At 42.3% G+C, this 21466-nt stretch overlaps 1 protein-coding gene across 2 annotated transcripts in view; it reads left to right on the forward strand.

The window, feature by feature from the left end:
* Window positions 1–21466, forward strand: part of LOC121532820 (divergent protein kinase domain 1A-like) — a 34702-nt gene that overhangs the window by 414 nt on the left and 12822 nt on the right. The gene's annotated exons all lie outside the window — the stretch shown is intronic.

Genomic DNA, 21466 nt, shown 5'->3' on the forward strand with positions numbered 1-21466 from the left:
TGAACATTATAAGGCTCTTTTGGACACGATTTCATATACATTCATTTGCAATATTTTAATCTTCGGTAGCCTATAATGTTGGCCTTTTATATGGTTGTCATTGCCATCATTGATGCTCATGAGGGTGTTGCTTCTGATACAAATGTTTCCTTTTGAGTGGTCCTCTGTAGCTCAGCTGGTAGAGCACGGCGCTTGTAACGCCAAGGTAGTGGGTTCGATCCCCGGGACCACCCATACACAAAAATGTATGCACGCACGACTGTAAGTCGCTTTGGATAAAAGCGTCTGCTAAATGGCATATTATTATTATTATAGTATCCGATTGATTTTATTTCATTTCCAATACGGCACTTGATGCTCTGTCGATGCCCAAGAGCTGCAGTCATTGGTCCAATTCAGTAAACTACTCACCGTTTCTGTAGCAACAGGGATCATCCAGCTTTCACACAAGACAGGACACACAAGGTTTTTTTTTCCATGAATGTGAGCACTGCATTCAATCCCAAGGTCTAGTAGATAAATAATGTTCTTGTTTGCAATCTTATGTTGTATTTAAATCAGCCCTCTTATTTGCATTGTCCGTGTATGTGCTCCTTATGCTATCTATCCTATTGACCTCCCATTTAAAACCTTTTAATTATATCATACTCTATGTCTTACCCTATGGGCTCTGGTCAAAAGTAGTGCACCATAGGGAATATGGTGCCATTGGAAACGCACACAATTTAACCTGTTGTATAAAAGGCCTATAATAACTGGTCAATAAGGTGGAAATGTTTACAATTCTGGAAAAAGTATTGTAGACGGTCTTAAAACTGTACAAGCAAGTTAAGAATCATGAATAATTATGATATTTTGGATTTCCCTTACTTTCCCCCCAATTTAGTGTACAAAACTGAGTGTACAAAACATTAAGAACACCCTCTGAATGGCATACATACACAATCAATGTCTCAATTGCCTCAAGGCTTAAAAATCCTTCTTTAACCGGTCTCCTCCCCTTCATCTACACTGATTGAAGTGGATTTAACAAGTGACATCATTAAGGGATCATAGCTTTCACCTGGATTCAGCTGGTCAGTCAATGTCATGGAAAGATCATAATGTTTTGTACAATAGGCCCTTTTCACGTGACGTCAGACAACTTCCGTTCTGCCGCGATGCAGGTTATGTTTACATCCGGTGTCGCTTAGGAACGCTTAGCTAGTAGCACATCATTATGGAGTTCACCCAGTCCCTTTCACATCTGCCACCAATACGACTTAACGACGTAGAACGACTTGCTGACAAGTGGTCCCTTACTTCAAGATCGAAGCTTGATAAAGGCTACAAGTTCTTCGTTGAAGGTTACCTGTTTGATTATGAAGGTACGTGTTTATCTTTATTTAGCTTAAATTAGCCCTATGCTAGCGAAGGTTATGAGCTGACGAGTTTCTGTTTTGCAGCCTCTTTTTAATATTACTGCTGTTTGTATCGACCGTAAAATAAGAGTCAGTAATGTATTAATGGCTAATGCTGCGCCCTTTCTCCCAATCACTGTATTGAAACAGTCTCAAGTGTAGTTAACGGTGAGGTGACAGTGAGAGGGCGATGTTACAGGTCCATGAAGAAAAATGAGGAGGCTCATCGGCTTCCAGGTTTCTCAGATAAACAGTTCTCTAACATTATGATAAGATAGGTTAAGATAGATAAGTTTTCTTTTTGTTGTGTTTTGCTGCGGTTGCAGATTTAATAAGAATGATTCCACAAAGTTCCACTGTGGATCAGTTTGTTTCTCAGTCTGAGCTCTGATTTTGTATCATTAAACTTAATACACAACGAAATTCTTACAAACCGATGTGGGTTGTTGACGGCAATAAAGACTGGGAAAGATTCTGTGATAACTCAAAATGTTCAAATTTTCGATAAGTGTTGGCACTACTTGTCAAAGGTTTCAGAACAGCCAATTTTTCTTAATTAAAAAAGAAATTGGGTTTTGAAAATTGTGTACAGTAGTTTATAATGAAACGCATGAAAAAAATGTTTTGTAAGTACAGCACTAATTGTTATGTCTCTATGAACAGGTTACACTAGACTCTGCAGAGGTTCCTGTGGTACTCAATCACATGTCATGTTCCTGCTCTGCTGGGAAAGCACTATGTAATCACATAGTAGCACTTCTTTTCAAAGTGCTCACTATGTTACCATGGGCTTTAAGACAGTGCCATTGCCTCTGTCATGCACCAGCGCACTGCAGACCTGGCACCGGCCTAGGACACAGGTCAGACATTATTTGTTACACTGATGCAGAACTTTACAGTTTGTATTGACTTTTGACAATGTATTGTTCATCATTATTATATCACAGGGAATTGTACCAGAGGCCACCAATGATATGGCGGTGTGTAAACCAGCGGCTAAGAAAAAAACAAGTGTCAGAGCTGGTGTGAAGTGCACACTGTACCGAGCCTATGATGGTGAGTCTGAATGAGCCCCCGCCTGTACTAGAGCACAAAGACTTTAGTGCATTTCTAAAATAATACAAACATAAAAGTGATTATTATTTGTTACTTTTTATATAGACTTTCAGTGGATATTTTTTTATTTGTATTAGAAGCATGTACGAGACTGGATGAGTGTGGTTGTCTTTTTTAGTGAAAAAGATAAGGTGGCATTTAATGAAATCTAAACTTGACATATCTCACTTTCATGCCAGGGCCTATTCCGGATCCTCACGTCATGGCCAGTGCTGAGAAACTGAAAGACATCCGTCCACAACCAGGGATTTGCAAATTGCTGCACGGGCTTGAGGGCCTTAATTTGGTGGACTCTAAATTTGGCCCTGTGCCATTTGGGTCTGTGCTTTCTTACCAGTGCCCTCTAGAATTAAGTAGAGATATTATTAAACACCCTGGTGCCAGTGAGTTTCCTCAGTTGCCTATTGAAGGTTACAACTTTAAATTTCCCATTGATTTTGAGCCCAACTACATACAACAATGTCATTTGGACAGCCTGATTGTGTCAGAGGAGATGTCTGCTGCTATTGAAGCAGAAACAAGAATGCAGTCAGAATGCCAGCTGTGGAGCCAGGTACGCAAACCCCGACTGACAGCCAGCAGATTCCGTGAAATATGCCATGTTCGTGGGGGAGTTGTCTGCCAAGGCTTTGGCAACCCGCATTCTGAGAGGAACTCCTCAGACAGCTGCTATGAGAAGAGGGTTGGATCTGGAACCTGAGATACTGAGGCAATATTCTGATTTTTGTGATGTCTCTCTGAAACAATGCGGGGTCATCATCCACCCTGATTCACCTCACCTTGCAGCCAGCCCGGATGCTAAAGTCTTCTGCCCAACAGAAGCACCACCATTTGGTCTTGCTGAGGTTAAGAGTTGCGATGTTGAAAATGTTACCCAAGTTAAACACCTGGGGCCTGTTGCACAAAAGTAGAATTAAGACATCCGGGATAAATGACTCAGCTGAGCTCAATGAAGCCAAAACATGTGCGTCCAGGCTTAATTGGTTGCACAAAGACCAAGCCAGGATGAGCAGACACGGATTCATTAAGCCAGGTGAAACCAATCCTGGATAGGTGCGCGCTCACGGCTCACTCAAATAGACCCCGCCACAGATCACAGATTAACTGATTTACCATGGCAACTAGAGCCGCGTACTTTTCCCCGTCGGAAGCACAAATCCTCATGGAGGCATACGAGGAGGTAAAAGATATAATTAAGAAGAAAGGCAACACCGCCACAGTGATAAAGCAAAGAGAAAAAGCGTGGCAAAGTATTGCAGACCGCCTGAATGCGTAAGTAGTGCACAATTACACACTCACCGCTCCGCTGAAACATCACAATTACAATTCAAATATTTAATTCACATCTCCAAAAATGCAGTTGTACTGTAATTATGAAACGGTTAAATTTTTAATTGAAATGCACTGCAGATATGAGTGAAATTGTGTAAAGTAACTCCATCACACTGTATAAAGCTATGATAAATTTTTTGATATTTTTACTGAAAACAAGACAAAAATACCAAGTAATTTTTTGCAGTGTGACTCCATTAAATGTGTGTGTGTGTGTGTGTGTGTGTGTGTGTGTGTGTGTAGATTAAACATGAACGGGCCAAAACGGACATGGCAGCAGGTCAAAATCAAATACAAGAACATTCTGCAGAATGGTATGGTCCCTGACTAATATTTAACAAAGCACAAGCATATATTGTACCCAGAAGGTGCCTGCTCACACATTGTCTGTACTGTTTTAGCAGTGAAAAAGAATACCCACAGACAAGGCACGGGTGGTGGGTCACCAAAGGCTGACCTTACCCCAGCAGAGGACATGGCCTTGGAGCTAAATAAAGGCAGGCCCGTCTTAGAGGGGATCCCTGGGGGAAAGAGACGAGCATAGGTTCCTCCCAAGATGCCACCCGCTTCATTCAAGGTATGTCCTTCCATCTCTACATGGGATACAACCACATTCATATTGAATCAATTTGGACTGTCTGACTTTGGTTTACCTATTGCCTTGCAGTGTCTGGCAGCACTGTGTTCCTGTTAGAGCCACCAGCACAAGCACCAGACGATGCTGATCCAGTGAGTACTCCATCAAAGGCATACTGTAGGCCTGGCATGTCTTGTCTACTAGCTTCAATATGAATCCGATTAAATGTGATAGGGTGAAGGCCCCAGTGCAGCAGCAACAGCACATGATGGAGACGATGATGAGGAGGAGACCATCTCTCTGGATTCCAGAAGGCATGAGGTATCATGTTAAGACTGTGAAAGTACTATTTACTCTACAATGGTGAGGAGTCCTCATCAAAATCAAAAAAATCTAATTTCTTTTACAGGACCCAGATGCTATACAGTGGGAAAACCAGCCTGGCAACATAGTGCGTATTAATAAAAGGACACCACATCCTGCCAAATTCCAGCTGCGCTAATTGTATTGTGTTCACAGAGCTCACAAGCTATCAGAAAGTTGTATGGCAACCACCTCCGGCGCCAAATAGAACTGGCAGACATAGACATTCAGTACAAGAAGAAAAAGATGGAAAATCTTGCACTGGAGTCCGAAATAAAAAAGAGGACAATTAGGAAACTGGACCTTGAAATAAAAAAACTTGAGAGGGAGGTGAGATATGCCTTCAATGTACACTGTATGCTAACTGTAACACAAATGTATTAATCATTATTTTTCTTTCCTCCCCCAGCTCCAAGAAGATGACACAGCTCAAAATAAAAATTAGGTATATTCTCGTAAAGTCAAGTGAGCCATGACATATGAGCTCTTATTGTGAGCACACAGGACGGTGGCATCTTTCTAAGGTTTTTTTTATTTTCCCAGCAATCAGTACAACCAAGTCATCGTTATAAGGCATCGCCCTCTTTTGCCCACCCCCCCAGCACCAGGTGTGGCCACTAGCCTATATGAAGGCCCAAAATTGTGTGTTCCTTTCTGCTCTGACAATGGCATGCCCATTCGTGCGAGATGTGGTGGATGAAGAAGCACTTGTGCTGAGGAGAGCCTTCAGGCGAGAAAGGGTCTTCAGGGGACCGGTTGGACCCACTGGCCTTCCCTGATGACCATCTATATGAAAGATACAGGTTTTCTGCAGATGGCATCAGGTATCTATGCAGACTACTGGGTCCCAGGATTAAGCACCGCACTGCACGGAGCCATGCACTGAGTGTGGAGCAAATGGTTTGTGTGGCCTTGCGCTTTTTTGCTAGTGGAGCCTTCCTGTACTCAGTGGGTGATGCAGAACAGCTGAACAAGGCCACAATTTGCCGCACAATAAGGAGTGTGTGTCTGGCTATCAAAGCATTAGCAGATGTCTTCATCTCCTTCCCTGGCCACAGAAGACTCTGTGACATCAAAGAGGAGTTCTATAGGATTGCAGGTAAGAGGATCTACAAATTACAGGACAACTGTTAACACATAGTAGGATACTCATTACTTTGTGTGACAGGTTTCCCCAATGTCATTGGTGCAGTGGACTGCACACACATAAGGATAAAAGCCCCCTCAGGTGCCCATGAGGCCGATTTTGTGAATAGGAAATCCTTTCACAGCATTAATGTTCAGGTGAACATAACTTTTTGATATTGTCCATTGACGAACACTCTGCATTGCCAGTGATGTGCATTGATTGGTGTAATATTCCTCATCTTATGATTTCAGATGGTCTGCAATGCTGACTGTGTGATCAGCAATGTTGTGGCAAAATGGCCTGGCTCAGTCCATGACTCCAGAATCTTTCGGGCCTCTGAAATCTATCAGTGCCTATCACAAGGTAAGCCACACAACCCCTATTTATAACCATCATGGCTGTGTCAAGAATATCACTGTGTTTATGAGGTAGTAATGATGAGATTTTGTGTTGACAGGTGAATTCTCTGGTGTGTTGCTGGGAGACAGGGGGTATGGCTGCCAGCCTTTTCTCCTGACACCTTTCACAGACCCCCAGGAAGCACAGCAGGCCTACAACCATGCCCATGCCAGGACCAGGGCCAGAGTTGAAATGACCTTTGGCCTCCTGAAGGCACGCTTTCACTGCCTTCACAAATTAAGGGTCAGCCCTGTTAGGGCATGTGATATTACTGTGGCTTGTGCTGTCCTCCACAATGTGGCCTGCCTGAGGAAGGAGAGGGCCCCCCAGAGTGCCACCAGCCATGGACTGGGACAATCCGGCAATCTTCCCTGATGACGACAGTGGTCGGCTGCTGAGGGACCAATATGTGTTGAATTATTTTAGTTAGTATGTGTGCTTTCAATTTTGGTTAAATATGTCCTGCGGTGGCAGAGGAATTTGGGTTTTTTTTGGGTTCGTTTTTTTACGAATTTGGCCTCTTATGATGTTTGTGCGGTATACTGTGTGTAATACAAGGCTGCAGGGAGGCTACTGCATCCATTCATTTGTCTGTTCAGTTGATGTGTATGGATTTGTCCTGCATTTATTTTAGTGTGCAGACATGCAGGGTGTGTTATATACAGACCTTTGAATGTGTATGTATCATTTTGTATAATATGCTTGGATTCTGTGCTTTCCATCTTGTAGAGTCACTGTGACTTCAGTTTCGAAAGGAGCTGATGGTTTACCTGCTTTGTTTTGTCCTTATTCAATAAAGGAACATAATGTTACACATTGTGTTTTTATATTCATATGGAATGTGTATTTGTTTATATGACAGAGTACTAGGGCCACACTGAAGAAAAAGGATAAAGTCATAAATTTATGAGGCTGGTTCTTTCTGCAGAAAAGCTACATATTGTTTTTACAGTTTTGATACTTATGACAATGTGATACTTAATATTCTGGCACATCAGCATGTCTTTGTTTATGAAACCATACTGAAGTACAATTTCACGAAATGCCCCACATCTGTCATTTTAACAACTGTCCTCCTTTAAAACAACTGGTTACAATATTATGACTTGTGTTTTTTTCCCCTCTGTGGCCCTAATATTCTATCATTTTATATATAGCCTTATAGTCTATGGGAAACTGTAAATTATCTAATGATAGCAACATCATCTAAAAATCATTTTTTATCCAAAATCATTGAAATTAATGATCACAAACGTTTAAATAATGACAGTGGGTCTAGTTATATGTGATAACAATGTATAGTGAGCAGTGAAATAACTATTGGTTTCCATTTGTGGTGACTGCTGACTGACATTAGGGATGAGATTAAATAGATCCTGGAATTTAGCCTGGTCTGGAGCAGGCTAGCTCCACAGAATAAATCTCCATGGTAATTTATACCAGAACATATCCTCCTGCCCCCTATCCATCTTTAGTGCAACCGGATTACGGATCAATTGAGCCAGGATCACCAAGATATCCTGGCTTAATCCCTTATCCTAGTTTTGTGCAACAGGCCCCTGATCACAGTTAAAGGCCAGGCCTGCCTTAAGAAGAGCCACAAATACTACTATCAGGTTCAAGGCCAACTCGCCTTAAGCGGACTTCAGTGGTGTGACTTCATTACAGATACCCGCACTGACTTCACAGTTGAGAGAATCTTTAGGGATGAGGAGATTATCCACTCAATGCGACAGAAGCTTGATCATTTCTATTATAACATCTACATGGATGTCTTCTTAAGTTATAAAACATAAGGCAGAATTTTATGTGTAAATAGTGTTAAGGTAAATGTGGAAGGTGAACCTTTGACATTTTTTTCTTTAACTGCAAATTAACTTGTCATATACTGTATATCTCCTATGTACTGAAACACACATTTTGAAAAGGATTGTGATGTAAATGTCGACATGTTTTTCTTTAACTGCAAATGAACTTCATTGTGTTATATACTGTATATCTATGTATTGAAATACAAATTTTGAAAAGGATTGCGATGTTGTAAATGCTCTTACCAAAATCAAAAGGATTGGAAGCAGTTGCTTGCAAACATATATTTAATAGTTCCATCAGTGCCATGACACATAAGCACATAACATGGTTAATAGTTGGATATTTTTACAATATATCACATTAGGTTCATTAATAGCTATGAAAAAGTTATTACCCTTAACAAAAACATACAGTATAACATTAGATCAATTAAATTACCAACAAAGTTAATTCATATTTACATTTTTTTGTACATACAATACAGTAATATAAAAGTACTTCTATTTACTGCCCATCTAGCTTACTCAGGAAATATACAACTTCCAGTTGACAAAAACATCAGACTGGTTTGTCTCCTTTAATGTCAAGAGGTCCCTGATAGTTCGACATGAGGCAGCAGATGGCCCACAGCTGATTCACTGAACCCACTGTGGAAAGAGGAACAAGCCCATCCCAGATATGGTACTCCTTCACCCTCCGTATGGCCCTCTCGACTAAAATCCTCAGCCGGGCGATGGCCTGGGTCTTAAGAGTGTCCTCCCTGCTGAGCTGAGGAGATTTTTTCAGTGGAGGGATGACGAGTGTTGCCCCCACTTCTGACAACATCCTCTCGATCAGGAAACCCTTGTCCGCCATTAATTCATCTCCGGGCTGAAGTAAATGCAAGATCTGACATTTCCGTGTTATTTCCATGTCGGAGATGGAGCCTGTGTAGAGCTTTGATACAAATGTGATAACACCACATGGAGCTACACCAATCAGCCCTTTAAAGGTGGTGTGATTTTTGTAGCTCGAAAAGGTTTCTGACTGTAGTGAGAGGGAGGATGGTGTTTCACAGCGGATCTCGGTGCAGTCTACTATAACTCTCACCTGAGGGCAGTAGAGCTTGAACTTATCAGGCATTGTGGCCTGCACCTGCTCTCTTGTCATCCACACCGGCAGTGAGCCAAGAACCTGGTAAAGGTAGCTAGTCCATGTTAAAATGATGCGGCTAACTGTGGACAGGCTGACCTCAAAGATGGTAGACAAGGTTTTCTCCTGAAGCCCAGCTGCAACACGACACAGAAACATAAATAGTCCATCAATAAGTGGAAGTTTTCGGTGAGGGCTAGGTGTCACATGTGCCGTTTGCTGTGCCTTAGACCAGTATACAAGCCGTGAAGCAGAGGGATAAACAGAATCCCAAAACACGGTGAAGACCTCCTTTGAGCTGAATCGTGTGTAGTAGCGATAGTCCTCATCTGTGACACAAAAATTAAAAAGGAGTGGATGCTGCTTCTTAACTGTCAGGTGCTGGATCTCAATTTCTAGGGACAACACTTGCAGCTCCAACTCTCGAATTCTTTGAGTAGCACTGTCCAGTTTACCTTAAGGGGAAGAAAAAGCATACATGTTGGTAGGTTAGTTATTACTCATCTATCCCATCCCATTTTCAATAAATAAAACTGAAGAAGCTTCTAAGATGGATGAGGTTTAAAACGCCAAGTCTTTTCACAGAGAGACCAGTTACTCCAAATCGTAGTATAAAATAGTATTTTTACTTAACTGCCATATACTTTTACTTTTTTTTGCCAAACAGATACATGGTTACTCTTATTTGTAATACTAACCAGGAGAAGGACGGCAGGCATAGTCGTGATCGTTTGTCACTGCAGGCAAAGCACCCTCTGTGCTGTCAGGCATCTCATGATCAGAATCATCCAGGACAGCAACACCAAGACGCTTTCTTGCTCGCTGGTAAACTGACTCCCGAGCTTGTGAGCCGCCTCCTATATGTGTGAAATTAACCATATGCTTGTCATGATACATTTTGGTAATCACTTTTCAGTCCCTAAAATGACAAAATGTAGCAGCTATATTGCATCAGGATTAAATTATTAAACATTTTGTACAAGTAATATATTATTGGATTACAGTAGTATTACGTTTAACGCTGTCTACCTATCCTTACCCCAATCATTCCAGTGGAATCTAGACGGCACTGATCCCTGTTTAATACGGATCCGTCCACTGGCCGATGTGTATCTATCCTCAGGGGGAAAGTGCTGACTGCAAACAAAGGTGCTCCCACGAAGAATCTTAAAACTTGGTCCCTCATCTCTCCTGATCGCCCTCACCCAACGGGCACGTATTTCTCCATCAACAGGGAAATCGTGAAAACTCAGATACGGGAATTTCTGTTTGTTGTTTGAACAAAATGGTACACTGCAATAGCATCTTCTCGAAGATTGTGCCATGCTTCGGTGTTGGATGGGATACTGTTGCGATACAGACACCGAGAGAAAAGAAACAGCTAAATTAACATTCAGCTTTGACCAGGAATCAATATTTATCTAGCTATCATGCACAACAGTATTTGAATAGGTGAGTTACTATACATTCATGAATAAACTAACTGCCTAACAAAGGGTTAGATAGCTAGCTAAGTAAACTTGTTACATTACAGCCAGGCAGCAATGTAACGCTACCTTTTAACGTTATCGGTATCTGGTACTAAGTTGTTGTTAGCTAACGTTAGCCCACTTTTAAGTAACTAAGGCAGTGAACAATTATGAATTAACAATAACGTTAGCAAGTTACAAACCATTGCATATACGTAAACATTATTACTCTTAACTTTACTAATTTAACTTAAACGTACCTTTTGGAATTTCTTCAAGTAGCTAGCTTGCTAGTTAGTGGTCAACAGTTGTATTTTCGTTGAGAAGTCTCAGGTTACGGGCGAACGGAAGTGAAGTTAACCTGCTACGCGGAAAGGCGGAAGTTAGATGACGTCATCGTGAAAAGGGCCTATCGGAAAGTATCCAGACCCCTTCCCTTTTTCACATTTTGTTACGTTACAGCCTTATTCTAAAATGTATTAAATAAATACAAATCCTCATCAATCTGCACACAATACCCCCATAATACAAAGCGAAACAGGTTTTTAGAAATGTTTGCAAATTCATAAAAAATTTAAAACAGAAATACCTTATTTACATACAGTACCAGTCAAAAGTTTGGACACACCTACTCATTCAAGGGTTTTTCTTTATTTTTACTATTTTCTACATTGTAGAAAAGTAGTGAAGACATCAAAACTATGAAATAACACATATGGAATCATGTAGTAACCAAAAAAGTGTTAAACGAATCATGATATATTTTATATTTGAGATTCTTCAAATAGCCACCCTTTGCCTTTATGACAGCTTTGCACACTCTTGGCATTCGCTCAACCAGCTTCACCTGGAATGCTTTTCCAACAGTCTTGAAGGAGTTCCCACATATGGTGAGCACTTGTTGGCTGCTTTTCTTTCACTCTGCCGTCCGACTCATCCCAAACCATCTCAATTGGGTTGAGGTTGGGGGATTGTGGAGGCCAGGTCATCTGATGCAGCACTCCATCACTCTCCTTCTTGGCAAAATAGCCCTTACACAGCATGGAGGTGTGTTGGGTCATTGTCCTGTTAAAAAACAAATGATAGTCCCACTAAGCCCAAACCAGATGGGATGGCGTATCGCTGCAGAATGCTGTGGTAGCCATGCTGGTTAAGTGTGCCTTGAATTCTAAATAAATCACAGACAGTGTCACCAGCAAGGCACCTCCACACCATAACACCTCCTCCTCCATGCTTTACAGTGGGAACTACACATGCAGAGATCATCCGTTCACCCACACCGCGTCTCACAAAGACACAGCGGTTGGAACCAAAAATCTCCAATTTGGACTCCAGACCAAAGGACAGATTTCCACCGGTCTAATGTCCATTGCTCGTGTTTCTTGGCCCAAGCAGGTCTCTTCTTATTATTGGTGTCCTTTAGTAGTGGTTTCTTTGCAGCAATTCGGCCTGATTCACACAGTCTCCTCTGAACAGTTGATGTTGAGATGTGTCTGTGACTTGAACTATGTGAAGCATTTATTTGGGCTGCAATTTCTTAGGCTGGTAACTCTAATGAACATCCTCTGCAGCAAAGGTAACTCTGGGTCTTCCATTCCTGTGGCGGTCCTCATGAGAGCCAGTTTCATCATAGCGCTTGATGGTTTTTGCGACTGCATTTAAAGAAACGTTCAAAGTTTCCGTATTGACTGAGCTTCATGTCTTAAAGTAATGATGGACTGTCATTTCTCTTTGCTTATTTGAGCTGTTCTTGCCATAATATGGAGTTGGTATTTTACCAAATAGGGCTATCTTCTGTATATTCCCCCCCTACCTTGTCACAACACAATTGATTGTCTCAAACGCATTAAGAAGGAAAGAAATTCCACAAATTAACTTTTAACAAAGCACACCTGTTAATTGAAATGCATTCCAGATGACTACCTCATGAAGCTGGTTGAGAGAATGCCAAGAGTGTGCAAAGCTGTCATCAAGGCAAAGGGTGGCTATTTGAAGAATCTCAAAAATACAATATATTTTGATTTGTTTAACACCTTTGTGGTTACTACATGATTCCATATGTGTTATTTCATAGTTTGATGTCTTCACTATTATTCTACAATGTAAAAAAAAAAAAGTAAAAAAAAAGAAAAATGAATGAGTAGGTGTGTCCAAACTTTTGACTGGTGGTGTAAGTATTCAGACCCTTTGCTATGAGACTTGAAATTGAGCTCAGGTGCATCCTGTTTCCATTGATCAACTTGATTGGAGTCCACCTGTGGTAAATTCAATTGATTGGACATGATTTGGAAAGGCACACACCCGTCTATATAAGGTCCCACAGTTGACAGTGCATGACAGAGCAAAAACCAAGCCATGAGGTCGAAGGAATTGTCTGTAGAGCTCCGAGACAGGAGTGTGTCGAGGCACAGATCTGGGGAAGGGTACCAAAACAATTCTGCAGCATTTAAGGTCCCCAAGAACACAGTGGCCACCATCATTCTTAAATGGAAAAAGTTATGTACCACCAAGACTCTTTCTAGAGCTGGCCACTTGGTCAGGGAGGTGACCAAGAACCCAATGGTCACTCTGACACAGCTCCAGAGTTCCCCATGTGGAGATGGGAGAACCTTCCAAAAGGACAACCATCTCTGCAGCACTCCACCAACCAGGCCTTTATGGTAGAGTGGCCAGATGGAAGCCACTCCTCAGTAAAAGGCACATGACAGCCCGCTTGGAGTTTGCCAAAAGGCACCTAAAGGACTCTCAGACCATGAGAAACAAGATTCTCTGGTCTGATGAAACCAAGATTGAACTCTTTGGCCTGAATGCCAAGCGTAACTTCTGGAGGAAACCTGGCACCATCCCTACGGTGAAGCATGGTGGTGGCAACATCATGCTGTGGGGATGTTTTTCAGCGGCAGGGACTGGGAGACTAGTCAGGATCGAGGGAAAGATGAATGAAGCATAGTACAGAGAGATCCTTGATGAAAACCAGCTCCAGAGCGCTCAGGACCTCAGACTGGGGCGAAGGTTCACCTTACAATAGGACAACGACCCTAAGCACACAGCCAAGACAACACAGGAGTGGCTTCGGGACAAGTCTCTGAATGTCCTTGATTGGCCCAGCCAGAGCCCGGACTTTAACCCGATCGAACATCTCTGGAGAGACCTGAAAATAGCTGTGCAGTGACGCTCCCCATCCAACCTGACAGAGCTTGAGAGGATCTGCAGAGAAGAATGGGACAAATTCCCCAAATACAGTTGTGCCAAGCCTGTAGCGTCCTCTGTAGCTCAACTGGTAGAGCACGGCTCTTGTAACGCCAAGGTAGTGGGTTCGATCCCCGGGACCACCCATACACAAAAATGTATGCACGCATGACTGTAAGTCGCTTTGGATAAAAGCGTCTGCTAAATGGCATATTATTATGATTATTATATTATACCCAATAAGTCTCAAGGCTGTAATCGCTACCAAAGGTGGTTCAACAAAGTACTGAGTAAAGGGTCTTAATAGTTATGTGTGATATTGCCGTGTTTTATTTTTAATACATTTGCAAACATTTCTAAAAATCAGTTTTTGCTTTGTCGATATGAGGTGTTGTGTGTAGATTGAGGGAAAAACCTAAACGTAACAAAATGTGGAAAAAGTCAAGGGGTCTGAATACTTTCCGAATGCACTGTATATCTCAGCTTTCCAAGTTTTTACGAGACCATGTAGGACAGGGGTGTCAAACTCATTTTAGCTCAGGGGCCACATGGAGGAAAATCTATTCCCAAGTGGGCCGGACCGGAAAAATCATGGTATATATAACTTAAAAACAACAACTTCAGATTGTTTTCTTTGTTTTAATACGATCAACATACAACATAAAGCTGGAGCCTGAGGACAGTGTGTCCAAAATAGTACAAGCACAACATCACTATTAATCATAAAACACATCAAGTTTATTTGAAAATTCTAAAGAAAAAGAACACACAAACACACAATGCCTCAGTGATTAACAGAACTGTTTCACAGATCACAGAACTATATCAGGGTGTCATTTCTCAGCAGAAATGTAGATACAAATAATGAAATCCTGTTCCCCAAACAAGTGCAAGAACCACAGAGTCAAGAATAGGTTAAATATACAAATAAAATAAAATCAATTAAAAACAATAGCACATCAACATAAAAACATATAAACATAAATCTGAAAGCGTTGCTCAAACTCCCGTAACAGTCCAGTTATTTTATCTTTGAACCGCTTCATGTCTGCCACATGTTGGGTCGCGCACACATTTTTCAGACAGGGGAAGTGAGCTGCATCACCACCGGCAAGTTGCGTCTCCCACAATGACAGCTTCAACTTGAAAGAACGTATGCTGTCATAATACTGCGTGACAACTTTGTTGTGCCCTTGCAGCTGTTTGTTCAAGTTATTCAGGTGCTCTGTAACATCCACCATAAATGCAAGGTCCGGCATCCATTCTGCGGAATGAAATTCTAACACTGGTTTGCCCTTTTCTTCCATGAACTGTTCAATTTCTTCTCGTAAATCAAAGAAACACCTCAGCACAGCACCTCGGCTTAACCATCTTACCTCAGTGTGGTATGGCAGGCCATAGATGTGGTCTTTCTCTCTGAGAAGGCTGTCAAACTGACGGTGATTCAGGCTTCTGGATCGGATGAAATTAACAGTTTGGATGACCACCTTCATGACGTTATCCATCTTTAATGACTTGCAACACAAAGCCTCCTGGTGCAAAATACAGTGAAAAGTCAAAAAATCACATCCTCCATTTGCAGATTGCACTTTCTCTCTGAACTTTGTCACAACGCCTGCTTTTTTTCCCGATCATTGAGGGCGCACCATCTGTAGCCAGGCTGACAGCGCGGGACGAGTCCACTCCGACCCTGTCCAGCGCGCCCGACGAGTGCGGTAAAAATATCAGCTGCTGTCGTTGTATCTGTCATCGGCACCAACTCCACGAACTCCTCGGTGACGGTCAATGTGTCATCAACTCCGCGGATGAAAAAATGGCCAGTTGTGCAACATCTGTAATGTCCGTGCTTTCATCAATTGCAACCGAAAAACGCAATAAATGACTTTACTTTTGCTTCAACTGGCTGTCCAAATCCACTGAAAGATCGGAAATCCTGTTTGCAACTGTGTTTCTTGTCAGGCTGATATTTGCAAAAGCCTGCCGCTTTTCAGGGCACACAATCTCCGCTGCCTTCATCATGCATGTTTTTACAAATTCACCCTCACTAAATGGTTTTGAAGCCACTGCGATTTCATTAGCAATGAGGTAGCTAGCTTTCACTGCAGCGTCACTGATGTCTCGGCTGTGAGTAAACACAGACTGCTGTTTCTTCAGACCCGCCAACAGTTCATTCACCTTCTCTCATCTCCGCTGTCCTTGAAAGTTGTCATATTTGTCGGCATGAAGACTCACATAGTGGCGACGAAGGTTATATTCTTTCAGCACTGCAACATGCTCTGAACACACCAAACACACAGCTTTCCCATTCAATTCCGTGATTAAATAGGATGACCATTTTTCTTGGAACACACTGCACTCTGCGTCCACTTTTCTCTTTTTTGACAGAGACATATTGGGGCAATGAGGGTGCCAAAGCACATAATGTTAAAAGTAGAAGCCGTAATAAATATCGCGGGCAAAACAAAGTAGCTCATTGGCTGCACGTGCTTGACCTACTTGCTCTGCCCCGGTATAAACAGTTCGCTTGCTTAACACAATTGCTATTGCGCCATCCAGTGGACCCAATTGGAACAGCAGTTTATTTTATTGAAAAATGTTTATACTTAAAAAAAATTCTACTTAAAAAAAAAAAAAAAAAATTGTTTTTTTTTTTCAAAATCATCTCGCGGGCCGGATTAAACCCGTTTGCGGGCCTGATCCGGCCCGCGGGCCGTATGTTTGACACCCCTGATGTAGGAGATCCAACCTTTACAATGCGGGTTGTGTTTTCTGAAAATTATAGAGCCCAACCTCTTATTTAGTTAGATATGGTTAATGTTTATAGTTTTTTTCCCCCAGTGATCAATTTATCTATTAAATAGCACCCTGGTAATTTATTATTTAGCCTGAATAGATAACCTTGGTCTCATCATCTCATCTGTCTGTTGATTTGTTCAGCCAGGAGTCCCACTGTGAGCTGCGTTTCGTTTTGCTCCCGTTTTCTTCACACCCCTATGTGTGTATGTGTGTGTGTTTTTCCTTCACACCCCTGTGTGTGAGTAGCCATGTAAGTGAAAAGTGACAGCAGTCACAGGGTGGAGTGTGTTGTGCGTGTGTGTACGCCACCTCTGTCCCACGGAGGGTTTTCTAGGCCACTCTGCGTCTTCCTAATGAGGGCATAGCATGACTGGAACACCGTCACTCGCCGGTTCGTCGCTCCAATAGGACAAGCTAATTTCATAGAAACATATTTAAAACCCCAAGCAGATGTCCTGCAGTCTTACTAGGAGATATGGATTCATTGTAATTATGTTTATCTATGCAGAGCACTGTTTAAAAATGGTACTCCCCGTAGCCTACAGAATTTCCCAGAATGTCACAAATAATTGAATCTTGTCAAACCAGAACCAAAATCTTGCGTAAACGGCCAGGAGAGATTATAAATCGTTCCACAAATCATTCAACAAATCCTTAGGATCAAAAGGCGTATTGTCTACGGTTGGCTCTGCTTTCCGACTTACTCCTCGTAATAGTATCAGACATTGCACTGCATGTGGCTGAAGTTATCGCAGTTGTCTTAAATTTCATCTCCACATAGGTTACATACAGTGCCTTGCAAAAGTATTCATCCCCCTTGATGTTTTTCTTATTTTGTTGCTTTACAACCTGTAATTTAAATGGATTTTTATTTGGATTTCATGTAATGGACATACACAAAATAGTCCAAATTGGTGAAGTGGAATGAAAAGAATAACTTGTTTCAAAAAATTCTAAAACATAAATAACGGAAAAGTGGTGCGTGCATATGTATTCACCCCCTTTGCTATGAAGCCCCTAAATAAGATCTGGTGCAACCAACTACCTTCAGAAGTCACATAATTAGTTAAATAAAGTCCACCTGTGTGCAATCTAAGTGTCACATGATCTGTCACATGATATCAGTGTATATACAGTGAGGGAAAAAAGTATTTGATCCCCTGCTGATTTTGTACATTTGCCCACTGACAAAGACATGATCAGTCTATAATTTTAATGGTAGGTTTATTTGAACAGTGAGAGACAGAATAACAACAACAAAATCCAGAAAAACGCATGTCAAAATGTTTATACATTGATTTGCATTTTAATGAGGGAAATAAGCATTTGACCCCTCTGCAAAACATGACTTAGTACTTGGTGGCAAAACCCTTGTTGGCAATCACAGAGGTCAGACGTTTCTTGTAGTTGGCCACCAGGTTTGCACACATCTCAGGAGGGATTTTGTCCCACTCCTCTTTGCAGATCTTCTCCAAGTCATTAAGGTTTCGAGCCTGACGTTTGGCAACTCGAACCTTCAGCTCCCTCCACAGATTTTCTATGGGATTAAGGTCTGGAGACTGGCTAGGCCACTCCAGGACCTTAATGTGCTTCTTCTTGAGCCACTTCTTTGTTGCCTTGGCCGTGTGTTTTGGGTCATTTTCATGCTGGAATACCCATCCACAACCCATTTTCAATGCCCTGGCTGAGGGAAGGAGGTTCTCACCCAAGATTTGACGGTACATGGCCCCGTCCATCGTCCCTTAGCAGAAAAACACCCCCAAAGCATAATGTTTCCACCTCCATGTTTGACGGTGGGGATGGTGTTCTTGGAGTCATAGGCATCATTCCTCCTCCTCCAAACACGGCGAGTTGAGTTGATGCCAAAGAGCTCGATTTTGGTCTCATCTGACCACAACACGTTCACCCAGTTCTCCTCTGAATCATTCAATGTTCATTCGCAAACTTCAGACTGGCCTGTATATGTGCTATCTTGAGCAGGGGGACCTTGCGGGCGCTGCAGGATTTCAGTCCTTCACGGTGTAATGTGTTACCAATTGTTTTCTTGGTGACTATGGTCCCAGCTGCCTTGAGATCATTGACAAGATCCTCCCGTGTAGTTCTGGGCTGATTCCTCACCGTTCTCATGATCATTGCAACTCCACGAGGTGAGATCTTGCATGGAGCCCCAGGCCGAGGGAGATTGACAGTTCTTTTGTGTTTCTTCCATTTGCGAATAATCGCACCAACTGTTGTCACCTTCTCACCAAGCTGCTTGGCAATGGTCTTGTAGCCCATTCCAGCCTTGTGTAGGTCTACAATCTTGTCCCTGACATCCTTGGAGAGCTCTTTGGTCTTGGCCATGGTGGAGTTTGGAATCTGATTGATTGATTGCTTCTGTGGACAGGCGTCTTTTATACAGGTAACAAGCTGAGATTAGGAGCACTCCCTTTAAGAGTGTGCTCCTCATCTCAGCTCGTTACCTGTATAAAATAAACCTGGGAGCCAGAAATCTTTCTCATTGAGAGGGGGTCAAATACTTATTTCCCTCATTAAAATGCAAATCAATTTATAACATTTTTGACATGCGTTTTTCTGGATATTTTTGTTGTTATTCTGTCTCTCACTGTTCAAATAAACCTACCATTAAAATTATAGACTGATCATTTCTTTGTCAGTGGGCAAACGTACAAAATCAGCAGGGGATCAAATACTTTTTTCCCTCACTGTACATTTGTTCTGAAAGGCCCCAGAGTCTGCAACACCACTAAGCAAGCGGCACCACTAAGCAAGCGGCACCATGAAGACCAAGGAGCTCTCCAAACAGGTCAGGGACAAAGTTGTGGAGAAGTACAGATCAGGGTTGGGTTATAAAAAAATATCAGAAACTTTGAACATCCCACAGAGCACCATTAAATCCATTATTAAAAAATTGAAAGAATATGGTACCACAACAAACCTGCCAAGAGAGGGCTGCCCACCAAAACTCACGGACCAGGCAAGGAGGGCATTAATCAGAGAGGCAACAAAGAGACCAACGATAACCCTGAAGGAGCTGCAAAGCTCCACAGCGGATATTGGAGTATCTGTCCATAGGACCACATTAAGCCGTACACTCCACAGAGCTGGGCTTTACAGAAGAGTGGCCAGAAAAAAACTATTGCTTAAAGAAAAAAATAAGCAAACACGTTTGGTGTTCGCCAAAAGGCATGTGGGAGACTACCCAAACATATGGAAGAAGGTATTCTGGTCAGATGAGACTAAAATTGAGCTTTTTGGCCATCAAGGAAAACGCAATGTCAGGCACAAACCCAATACCTCTCATCACCCCGAGAACACCATCCCCACAGTGAAGCATGGTGGTGGCAGCATCATGCTGTGGGGATGTTTTTCCATCGGCAGGGACTAGGAAACTGGTCAGAATTGAAGGAATGATGGATGGCGCTAAATACAGGGAAATTCTTGAGGGAAACCTGTTTCAGTCTTCCAGAGATTTGAGACTGGGACGGAGGTTCACCTTCCAGCAGGACAATGACCCTAAGCATACTGCTAAAACAACACTTGAGTGGTTTAAGGGGAAACATTTAAATGTCTTGGAATGGCCTAGGCAAAGCCCAGACCTCAATCCAATTGAGAATCTGTGGTATGACTTAAAGATTGCTGAACACCAGCGGAACCCATCCAACTTGAAGGAGCTGGAGCTGTTTTAGCTTGAAGAATGGGCAAAATCCCAGTGGCTAGATGTGCCAAGCTTATAGAGACATACGCCAAGAGACTTGCAGCTGTAATTGCTGCAAAAGGTGGCTCTACAAAGTATTGACTTTGGGAGGGGTGAATAGTTATGCAAACTCAAGTTCTGTTTTTTTGTCTTATTTCTTGTTTGTTTCACAATAAAAAATATTTTGCATCTTCAAAGTGGTAGGCATGTTGTGTAAATCAAATGATACAAACCCCCCAAAAAATCCATTTTAATTCCAGGTTGTAAGGCAATAAAATAGGAAAAATGCCAAGGGGGGTGAATACTTTCGCAAGCCACTGTACTGTGGAAGGCCATGTTTGTCAGGGTGCGCAGAGCCCAACCGAGATAAAACTGCTCCATGGAGCCTGTCTGTCTGCCAGGAGACAGGGGTAATCCTGCCATGCTGGCTCCAGTTTACTATACCCAGTAATCCAGATCTGACATCCAATGCTCCTTGAGTCCTTTACCACCAGATTTAGACCCTGGGAATGACTCATCCCAAATGGCACCCTATTCCCTATGTAGTGCAGTACTTTTGACCAGAGTCCTATGGGCCTGTGTGAAAGCCATAGTTGATATCACCAAACACATAGCCCTGGCTGCATATTTTAATATGGGTAGCCTACAGACTTGTCTGTTGTGATTTGTCAGCTATTTAACACAGTGTGAACGTGTGATCAGGCACTGCTCTATTTTTGTGTGGCAATTAGGAATTAAAATGACCGATGCCCATTGCCCACCCACCAGTTTTGTCCCTGTGAAGTAAGAGAGAGAACCAGGTCTGATATAGCCATGTGGCCCGAGCCTGAATATGAGGAACTGTGTCAGTACGTGCAATAGAGGGATATGATGACGATGCTGATCATATTTGATGTTGGCACAGTTGGCACAGCTGTTTGTCACCTCATCTTTCCACAGTTCTCTCTCCTCGGGGGAACACCTGCATGCTCTCATCTCTCCATTCTCTCCCATATTGCCTCCTCTCCATTCTCTCCCATATCGCCTCCTCTCCCATATCGCCTCCTCTCCATTCTC

This window comes from Coregonus clupeaformis, chromosome 20 (assembly GCF_020615455.1).
Source record: "Coregonus clupeaformis isolate EN_2021a chromosome 20, ASM2061545v1, whole genome shotgun sequence".
NCBI lineage: Eukaryota > Metazoa > Chordata > Actinopteri > Salmoniformes > Salmonidae > Coregonus > Coregonus clupeaformis.